Source organism: Syzygium oleosum, unplaced genomic scaffold (assembly GCF_021117445.2).
Source record: "Syzygium oleosum isolate NSW1041296 unplaced genomic scaffold, Sole_v2.1 Sole_v2.06, whole genome shotgun sequence".
NCBI lineage: Eukaryota > Viridiplantae > Streptophyta > Magnoliopsida > Myrtales > Myrtaceae > Syzygium > Syzygium oleosum.
Window position 1 is genome coordinate 11,674,189 of NW_026607490.1, and position 11,329 is coordinate 11,685,517.

Sequence of the window (11,329 nt, forward strand, 5' to 3'; positions counted from 1 at the left end):
GAAGAAAATGCTTCTTGGCTTCTTCCTCCTCCTCCTCCTTCCTACTCTTTAGCTGCGATTAGCATAGACCGTATCGTTCGCCTATATTTTAATACTGCCCTCTATATAATTATAGTCCTAATAACGTCTCAATTTCCCCACGAGAGAAATGGAAGCAAAGACTGATTAAAATATAATCACATCTTGATTAGAACATCGCGCAAATCCATCGACTCTGGCGAAGCACTGTTGCTCTCTCGTCTGTACCATTTTGCATTCTTTATTTCACTAAAAAAAGTTTAAAGAACCGGTGTCACGTGACTGAATATAAAAATTTAGATAGAAAGAAGCAATATAGATTAAAGAAGTGTAATTTTTTTTTTTTGGGTAAGGGATTCAAGAAGTGTAATTATTGTTTGATTAATCCAAAGTTTTATTGAACTGAATTCCCTGGTTTTGGCTTCCGATCTTGATCTGATCACAATGGAATGTGAATAAAACAGCTTGAGCGGGGGGCTGATATTATAGTTTTGCTCAGCCTTTTTTTGACTCGAAGTTGGCTACGGCGACCTAGGTTAGATAGATTATGCGAGTGCCTGTATATATTATATGGTCAAGAAGCTGACCTAGCGATGGTTGAAACTTGAATCTGCTAGAAGAAGAAACAACGAAAATGGTGGGAGCTACTTATGGAAATCAAACGATAAGTGCGTCAGTTATATTTCAGTGGGGAGACATGCTAGATGTGATTACTAAGAAAATTTGCATGAATTTGACATGTTTACATTGAATGAACCACAATCCTTAGGATACGTCGACCCAACTCTGATAGAGTAATCAATTTCTATAAGTTGTCTAAGGTGATATTTACCCACTAAACTGGCCTACAGTAGCTGTCATTGGAATTCCTATAGATAACCAAAAAAAAAAAAAGCACAAAAGAAGAGTCTTACACAGAGGATTGACACAAAGGATTTACGTGGCCCGGGGGTATGCCTGAGTAGTTCATAATCATCTGGTTCGGATCGATCTGAATTATGCTTGAGTGGTTTATAATCATCCAGTTAGGATCAATCCAAACCAGCCCATTTTTTTAGTACGGTTTAATGTGTCAACTATTAAATAACTTATGAGAAACACAAGACATCCGATAAAGAATGTCACGAAATGCCCCCGCTCTTCGAGGATGTCCTTAGTGTTGAGGAATATGTACTGGGTTGTATGCACGACTCATTCAGATCCCCATTGGTAGAAAAAAAGGGAAAGAAATTTTCCAGTATTAAGATCAATACTACTGAATAGTATAAAATTGAAGGAAGACGTCCGTTCACATTCTAAAACTGAAAAAAGATCTAACGAAATACTCTTCTATTGTATATGAAATTATGGTTTCCATTAGTGCAAATCCAATCACCTCAATTTGAAATTCAAGATGAGAAAAAAACTTCATTGGTGCAAAGGATTATCCATTGAGCGAAGAAGTCCTATTTTCAAAACCGAAATCTTGTGCCTATACTCTTGCAAAAACAAACTAAGAGGGCTAGCTACCTAGTTAATCTTTATACTTCGATTATGTTTCTGTATAGGTAGATCTCGTTGTGTATGATCTATCACTAGATAATTCATGGGTAGAGCAAGAAAATGTGAAATAAGATAGTTCCACTATAATCAAGATGTAGAGATTACAAATACCTATAATAAGTGTTTCTCAGACTCAAATTATGTTCAAATACCTACAATAATTAACCGAAGAGAAAATAGTATTCTCCTTACAAACTCACTTTTTTATGGCTCCCATAACTCCCTCTCAAGTTGTGCTTGATCTCATGAGCAAATTAGGTTGAAAACACGAACTTAATTATGATCCCATGTGCGTCCACATGTCTCATGAAGTGGGTTGGATGTGCAAATTATCTTGTCTGAAAACTAGAGCCGAGTCGGACATCCCAAGTGCTTTAACTTGTGCCGATGGTGTCTAAGTTGGACTTCAAGCCCTAACCAGAGCCTCCTTCGGATGTCGTGCACTCCAAATTTTTTCAATCTCTTCATATGCCCTCAAACTCAAAAGTCAAGTTGGTTCCTAAATGAATGAGGTCCCGTCAATATATCTAGTTAGACCTGCATTCACTCAAAAGTTTAAATTAATAAGTTATGAACCAACTATGATATATTAACTTATCCACACCACACTAATTTTTTCGATATAGGATTTTTTAACATAAATCACATGTGCATCTTAACACAAACTTCAAGCCACATTCAACAAAAAGGAGAAAAGCCAAATCCATCCAAGAAAGAGGTTTATCTTTTGTGATATTTATCTTTCATCTCATTTAAAAAAGTAAATCCTACTATAAAGGATAAATAGAATCGGCTTTACGATGACTTGTGCTCAAACTTTCGCCTTCTCTTTTTCATCCACTTTGATCTCCATTTCTTTTTTTTTTTATATACATCTTAGATTCTAATCGAATTTTCATCCACAAACATGGACTCCATTATCATGTAGTCTTCGGATTGAGAAAAAGCATGCAAGTATCAAACCTTAAACCTCCCTCCTTGTTAATCAAACCCAATTTGCAAGAGAGAGACAGAGAGAAAGAGAGTGGAATGTCCTTACGGGAGACCAAATTAGGGTTCATGCAAAGCTTCATCTGTGTGCTGTCTCAGTTTAGACTTTCTTGTTCATTCTAGCTTCAACCTGATATACTTCCCATTATATTATACTCTATCACCACTCAAAAGAATCATTCCACGTCCCGTCTTTCGCTACATTTATTCTACTACAGCAACGAAGCACATCCTCGTCAAACGGTCATCCATCGCCGATACCTAACACATGCTTTGTTAGAGGAAAACATATAATCACGCCCGCATTCCTGAACTGTTTAGGAGTCAAAGAAATGGTGAATTCCCCAAAAAATAATATATTGCTTTTGGGTCTAACCCATATAAGTTTCGGTCAAAGACGCTTCAGCTATGGAATTTCCAAGAGAATAATCCTACCCTCTATTTATAAATTCCTCCCTCTCTCTCTCTCTCTCTCTCTCTCTAGAGACTTCACCGTCCAAGTGGAAATGTCAACTCAAAACTCCATTTTTACCCTGAAAAAACGGCTTTGCAGTTTGACAAGAGTACCCAAGAAGCGAAGCGATGGATGGGGGTGTGTCAGCGTCGTTCCATTCTCATCATTAACGCACTAAGTTAATCCTCGAAACCCTTTGGTTAACACTTTCTAACCCTTTAGGGGGGACCAGATTCCGCTCATAATGCACCGCGATTCTGCAACATTCGACGCAGAGGTTTCAAGATTTCAGGACACGACGGGGGGAGGGGAGAGATAGATAGATCTTTGCCTTTCTCTATCATCCTGTGGTTGTTGAATTTGGACTTTGATTCAAATGGAGTGTTTCGTAAGTCACTAAAAGAAAAACCCTACTTCATTTCCAGTGTAACACAAGATCTATCTAGGGAAATATAAAAAGAATGCGATAATAGCATTCTTAAATTAGTAGATGATGGAAAGAGCCCGACCAAAATGAAATTTAGACATTAGGTAATCATCTTGGTATTTAAGGTTGTCTTTCTTCTTGTTTTTTGTTTTTATTTTTTTGTGTCTTTTCAAAGGGTTATGTCAAAAAAATCGCCGGATCCAACAACCAAGATTCCTACAAATTCTATTTTAATGCCTATGGAAAATATTCTCTAGGAAGCTATGGCTAACAAGAAAATGAAACTTAAGCCTAGGAGGCACGCATCAGATACGTAGACAGAAGAAATAATGATTTTCTCTTTTTTTCTTTTTCCTTACTTATGTGTTTATTTATTTATTGTTTTGTTTTGTTCTTAGCAGTTTGCTTCTGGGGAGTATGCAGGTGAACCATCAGAATCTTTCTGGAAGTCCACTTTAATCATACTAACTTTTGGTTTTTTGCCATAATCATTATGATTAACCCTTCTCACACGTTACATATGAATTACATTCTACAACCCTTTCTTTTGGTAGGCTCAATACTTCTCTGATTCCATTGAATATCTTACAATTGAGAATGAGCACTAACGAAAAATATGGTAGTACAAAGAAAAATTGGAGTCGATCAGGCAAACACAACTAGCATTGATTTTGTTAGTTTTGTTAAAGTATTTCATATGGTTTGTCTATGTGTTTTACATGCTCTTTGTATACACATGATTTCCATTCACTTATAAATTTAAGTTTTCGGATTGGACACTCGACATGGTATTGGAATCTCCGTTCCAGTTTATTTCGCATGTGCAACCCACTATTCGTCAAATTTCATGTGTCATTCCTAATCCGGCTGACATGGCTTGTATGTGAAATGAGGGGTTAAAACATCTCATTAACATGTGGTCATTCTCCATCTATAAATTTAAGCTTTTAAGTGAACGTTCCAACACATTTCATTTTCCCTATTTTCTTACTAGTTTTTTCCCGCTCATTTCTTTTTTTTTTTTGTAAATCCGAAATTACGTGGTTTAATTACATTTCAAAATGAGCATAATAAGACAATAAAAAAATGGGGGTTAGGTTGCAAACACAGCCAAATTTTCTAGTTGATGATTGTGATGGGCAAAGGAAATATCATGTGCTAGGGGAAAGCAAAGTACACATCTACAGTGATTTAGAATGTTGATTAATTTCCCCCATTGGGATGGCGACATTGCTACGACTTGCGTGAACTGAGATTATATCTATTATTTTAATTTTTTTTAACTTAGTACATGTCAGCTTTTGCTTATTTTATTCGCTCCTTCACTCTATAATTGACTTATTTTACCTGCTTGTGGACAAAAATTTAGTTAGTGGAATGACTATTTCGTCATAGAAACGTACACCCATTGATAATTTGACCACCACCTTGCTAAACATTAATATTTTCCTACTTATTTTTAACCAATTAATATATTGTGTCCATATATAATTTATGGAATAAAACAGCTCATTTGCGAGACAAATCCATCATGATTTGTGTAATTTGTAATATTAGCTGGCCATCAAGAGAACCAATTCAATAAGGGCGGCATGTTAATTAAAGTCTCCTTCTTCAACCTAGATATACTAAAACTTGGTGATTAATCATTGAGACCACAGTATTATTTTACATTTAGGATTAGGAAATTCAACCCGAATAATATAAAGTAATGGAGTTGGGCCTACTGGGAGACATTATCCTAAAAACAAGAGTAATGAAAACCAATAATCAATCGAGTAAGTCTTGCACCTTGACAAGTGTGAGGCCCTTTTGACTTCGACATAATTACTCGGGTCAGCCTATAACTGTAAGTAAATAACCCCTTCGGGTTTCCATGATCCTAATGTGGATGGTCTGCCTTTAACTGGATGACCCGAAAGGTGTGGTCAGTTTTTTTTTTGAAACAATGGTGTGGCCAGTTTGATGTATAAAAATTAGCTGAAAATATCACTTGCCACATGGGAAATATAAACCAATATGGGCAAGATGAGGGGTCGATAACAGTCACGGGACTACGTAAACTCGTTATAATGAGAAGAGAGAGGGTCGGAGTTTGAACATAAGTTTGGTCATGCTCTAATTATATGTTAAGAATTAATATATGTGCTCTCAATTTTCTCCATAAAAGTAGGAACTATAATGCATATGATCAATACACAACAGCTAATACGCAAAAAAAATTCCACAAACAGGATACAAATGGAAAAAAAATTGCGAATATATGTCAGTTTAGATAACTATTTCATGGTCACTTACCAAATAATAGTTCACCTTTTAGCTCATAGCTATTAGAGAGAGTGCTAGAAGGGGCTATTAGATTTTAAAAATATAGGTTAAATTAATTGATTCCCACAGAAAAAAAAAATAATTCCTTCGTTGAAATTGTTGAAAAAGCTGCTCCATTTTCATATAGAAAGTGCTTCGATTGGGTCTTATATGCGACAAATGTGTGATTGTCGCTGGCACATGTTCTCCAATGCGAGAAATTCCTTGCAATACGACCCTTCATTGGTCCACGTAAGAAAAGTGAATTCTCTATGATACAATGTTGACATTGTATGATATCATCATTCTTCATCGTGATTATAAGGGGTGAGCATGGTATGGATGGACGTTTTCCACCCTAGAAACCGGGAACCGCCTACTAATGACCAGTTCCAAAAAATTAAAACTGGGAACCGCCCATTGGGTCCATGAAACCGGTCCCACTAGCAAAGGATGGAGACGGAAAGACGAAGACGGAGATGGAGATGGAGAGTCGGAGACGGTAAGGTGAAAATTGACCAAGAAGAGTAAGAGAGTGAGAGTGAGCGTAAGGCGAAAGTGAAAGAAAGTGTTTCTCGGCTCAATGTGAGATTGTGAACGTCAAGCGAGTTAGGTTTAGTTTAGGGATTTATGATTTTTCTTTTTTTAAAAAAACAAATATTATATAAAATATATTATATTATATATTATATTTATTATTATATTACCGGTCCGGTCCAGGTGGGCGAGCAGGCGGTTCCACTCCTAGAACCGGGAACCGGACCGATACCCACCTGTTCCCAAAAATTGGAACTGGGAACTGGATCGATTCCCTTAGGAACCACCAGTTATGGGCGGTCCCGGACGGTCTGGGCAGTTCCCGATTTTTTTGCACACCCCTAGTGATTATGTACGAGAGACGCCGTAAAATGTGATCTTTCTATTGAATTTTGTCATGACTTAAGTACAAATTATCCACATGGTGTAATATTATAGAAAATATAGTAAGCGCAATTTACTTTTTATGACTGTGATGATTTTAGTGTAACGTTGATCCTTAATAATTTGCAATCAAAAGCAATTTAAAGTTTGTTTTTATGACTTTTAAATATTGAGTAATTTTTCTGCCACCCAGTTATTATTATTTTTTAACGTTCGGGGCCAAAAATCATCGCGAGCACGCCTCAAATCATTAGCGAGATCATCATATACATGCATAGCATAAATTCAAGATTTTATGATAAATTTTTGGAACTGGTTTGAAGATTTTTGGGCAAATATAATGTTTTTTTGAACCATTCTCTAACAGCTCTCACTGTCTTTAATTTAGGGTGTGTTTGTCTCGCGAAAAATGAATGGCTTGAAAAACATTTTCCTAAAAACGATCCTTATATTACTTACAAAGTAGGTCAAGCAATCTTCTAAGGAGCTTGACTTATCAAGCAATCTTCCAAGCACAATGCTAGAAATGAATTTCACCTAGATTCAAGTTGAGTTTGAGTTTTGTATCCAAGTACTCAACAAAATTTTGATTAATTATTACAACCCCCTCACAAACTTGATGGAATCCTTTAGAAAGCTGCGGATAAGATTGTAACGTTGCCTTGTTGTATATGCGTGTGGAGGTACTATTCTCACCCCCTTTATGCCTATCACTTGTTACATCTTATTATTGACTGTTGGATTTGCGTCCCGTGTCCATTAAACACCTCCCCTGGAAAACCCTTTCTCTCCTTAGGTGAGCCTTTGCGCCGGACAAGGCCACATCCACACCCCCATTGCACACGGCCTTAACTCGAGGAAAGCTCAAGCCAAGCCTAAATCTGAGATCTGGGTCTCAACTCGCCTTAATCAAGGTTGATCTAAGGTAAATGGCTCAAATGGGCCTCGATCCGAGATCAATCGGGGTCGGAAGCGGCCGTAACTAGGCTTTGCGATGTCGAAAAACTGTCATCTACTCCTAAGCCGAAGAGTTCGGCAATTGGGGGGAGGTGACACATGCGTGCGCACATGTGCACACACAAAGAAGCTAGGGTTCTTCCTTCAGGGGGCGTTGGATCCCCACGTGGCGTAGATCCAACAATGAATCGGGCGGTAACAGGAGATGGGCACGACGCTCGGTCACAACACCCCCCCTCTCCTGTCATGTGCACCTAAGGCGATCGATTATCTCTTAATCCAAATCGAGCCTAGCAAACGATCTTGTTCAACAAGTAGAAACAAAGATTCCACATCTCTCTCTATTTCACATCTTCACAGCTTAAAAAACAAGAACCCCAACGAAATATCATACCCTAAGATATGATTATCCGTAGTAGCCCCCATTCACTTAAAGAAAAGTGACCACTCCCTTTCCCCACCCCCTCCTAGGATCTCCAAGACATGGACACGAGCGGCCCGATAGCTCGTTTAACATTCCCTGCGCCAGGAAACTCATACCTCGAAATAAAGTTACCATTACGTCTACACGCTTAGCCGCAATTCAATAAAGCGGACCACCATCTAATTCCTACGTGGTCCATCTCGACAAAATAGCAAGAACTAAAAAGCCTCGCGAAAGTATTCTTAAAAAGTTTCCACATATAAAACATTAAAAGAAGTAGAGAGAGAAAGAAAAAAAAAACCAAGAATTTATATTCATTAAGTGAATTCTTGGATTCGAGGATCGAAGTCGAGTTAGATGTATATTAGGAAAAAAGAATTAATTTCATCCTTAGATATATAACTTTCATAATTTCTGTTTCGACGTGTCGTGGTAATATAGATTAATTTTAAAAAAGACAAGTTTCTCATCACTTTTCTAAAACAAATTAATGTAAAACGACGTAATTACTCCGGAATAAAAAACCGGAAGCAGTAGAGATATTACTCTCTTTTTTTTTTGAATCTTTTTTTAAAATTTTTTTTACATACACAAGCTCACATGTGATTCATGTCTATTGGGGTGGTTGAGTGGAAACAACACTAAGCACTGTACAATTCCCTCAAATAGGCAATTCCTAATTTCCTATAGACTAAACCCCCAAATCTATCCTCACAAGTTGCATAAATGAAGGATGGGCGCACTAAAAAGTCCTTTAGCAATTGAAAAGAATCAATTCGGGGACACAAAGCCACCCTATTGCCAGTGATTGTAGCCATTCTGGAGGTGGGGTTGAGATTCACTAAATCAATGTACCGTTTCTTGACTTGAACACAAAGAGTTGGAAAGAGAAACAAAAACTTAATGTACTTTTGATGCTATTTATGTGGATTATATATGGATATTATATATATAATATTATAAGTATTTTACGAAATATGGTAAATTAATTGCAGGAACCCTGTATTTCATTCAATAATATATTGAAAAAGGTTACAAAGACTGTATTTAATGAATCTATACATTAAAAGGGTAAATGCATGATGGCATACGAAATAATCCGGTGCGATTCATGGAATCACACGAGATATTATATGCTTTCTGAAAGGAATTAACAACATACCAAATAATATTCTTAATCTATCAAATAATATCTCTAACAGTAATCTTCTACATGAAATATTCAAGATACAATAAATAAGAAAATCTTAGTACTCTACCTACATCCTGCTCGCTCTCACAAATGACAACAATTTCTCTCGACTTTGTTGTTAAATTATTTTTTGTAAGTATTTAACGTCCGAGAGATGCCGACATCTGCACGAGATCTCGGACGAAGTAGTTTAACCTCTTACTTAGGAGGGAACAACGTCCTCTTATTGATTTGAGTTTTTAGGTTGGACATTCTGGTATGGTATTAGAGCTGGGTTTTGTCCCAGTTTATATGGCCTGTGCGGCTCCCTAATTGTCCAATTCCGCATGTCATCCATATTCCGATTTGTACATGAGAGAGGATGTCAAAACATCTCACATTGCTTGTCTGTGGAGTTTTTGTCACTCTTTATACACATACGGTCTTCCTCAAGTCATTAACTTAAATTTTTACATTGGACATTCCAACATTTGTCATGTCTAAGTCATAAAAATGAACTCGACTCACAAAGCAACTCGAATGAAAATCGGCACTTGTTAGTTTTTACCTTATGTCATATTTACGTGGGATTTTGTGAAACGGAATGAAGTTTGTGGATTAAGTGGAATATGTGTCGTTTCTATAATTAAGTTGACTTAACGAGTCCCATTAAGATGCTAGCTTAGGGACGGGCCAAAGTGAAACACTTAGTGCCATTATTTTGTGCACCAAGAATCTAGCTCATGCTACAGCGGTCACTAAATAAGATAATAAAGGAAAAATAAATAAAATAAATATAATTTTCGCATTTCAATCTTTTCTCTCTCTACTTATATTTGTTGGCTCATACAGTAAATTTCGATGTTATCATCTTTTACATACTAACAAGTCTAAAGAGGAATGAAATTACTACAAAAACGCATGAGTATAAATTATCCTCCCCCCCAAAAAAAAACACATAAAAAAGAAATAATACATGGTTTTACTTATAACATCACGAAATTGTGTTCTCGAGATGCAATTTTTTCGCTCTCCACTGATCTTTATCCATCCATATTGTAAATCTAGATCTTTTCACCCTCCACATAGCAACGGAGCGAAAGATGAGCAAAATTTACCGGAAGAACACACGAATATAAATCAAATCCGCCCAAGAAGAAAAGCAATTTAAAATTAATAGAAGATGGATACTATCACTCACAATTAGACTTGTCAAATGGGTGAGTCGGATCAAGTTTGAATCGGGGAGAAAATGGTCGGATCCAATTGACCCATTTTCATGCAATACAAATATAAAGACCCATACCCGACCCGACACATATCCAACTCATATCATATTGTTAAAACACTTTTATATTTAACCCAATTTAGAAAATCTAACACTCAAATTAAGGTGGAAGCACGGAGTGAGCGAGCGCAAGATCGAGTGAAGGAGAGAGAGAGAGAGCCATGAAAGTCGGTTAAATTTAAGTAAATTGTGAATCCATTTAACACTTATATTAAACCCATTTATAATCATTTTACTAAATATAATCAACTCATATAACAACCTATTTCATCAAATATGAGTTGCGAAATGAATTTATGGACCATTTTAACAAGTCTACTCACAATATTACCAAAAAAAAAATCCAATCACAACCCATTCATGTTTTGGACCGATTGTAACCCTAAAAAAGAGAAGAAAATGAGAAAGAAAATGACAAATGGAGTAGCAAATTGTTTCGAGAACGACGGAAAACACTTTCAAACTCTCCCTCTCCCCACCTCACAAATTTTGAAGATAAGCCAGAAAGTCAAAGAGTCGAACAAGCTGCCTCGATCCCACAACACTTTAAACTCTAATCAAACCCCCCCAAGGCCCTCTTGTTAAAGTGTTAATTAAACACTTACTCTAATAGCTTTCCCTATTGCGGCTGTGCATTTTTCACACGTTCACTATATAAATTAAATATTTAAAAAATTGTTTTTTTCTTTTCTTCATTTTTTCTTTGGCTTTGCTTTTCTTTATTGTTCCAACCCCACCAGGACCACCACCTCCTCCTCCTCCTCCTCCTTCAGTCTCTTTTTCTCTATAAAAGCCCCACCTTCTCTGTCCTCCCTGTACTAATCCCATCA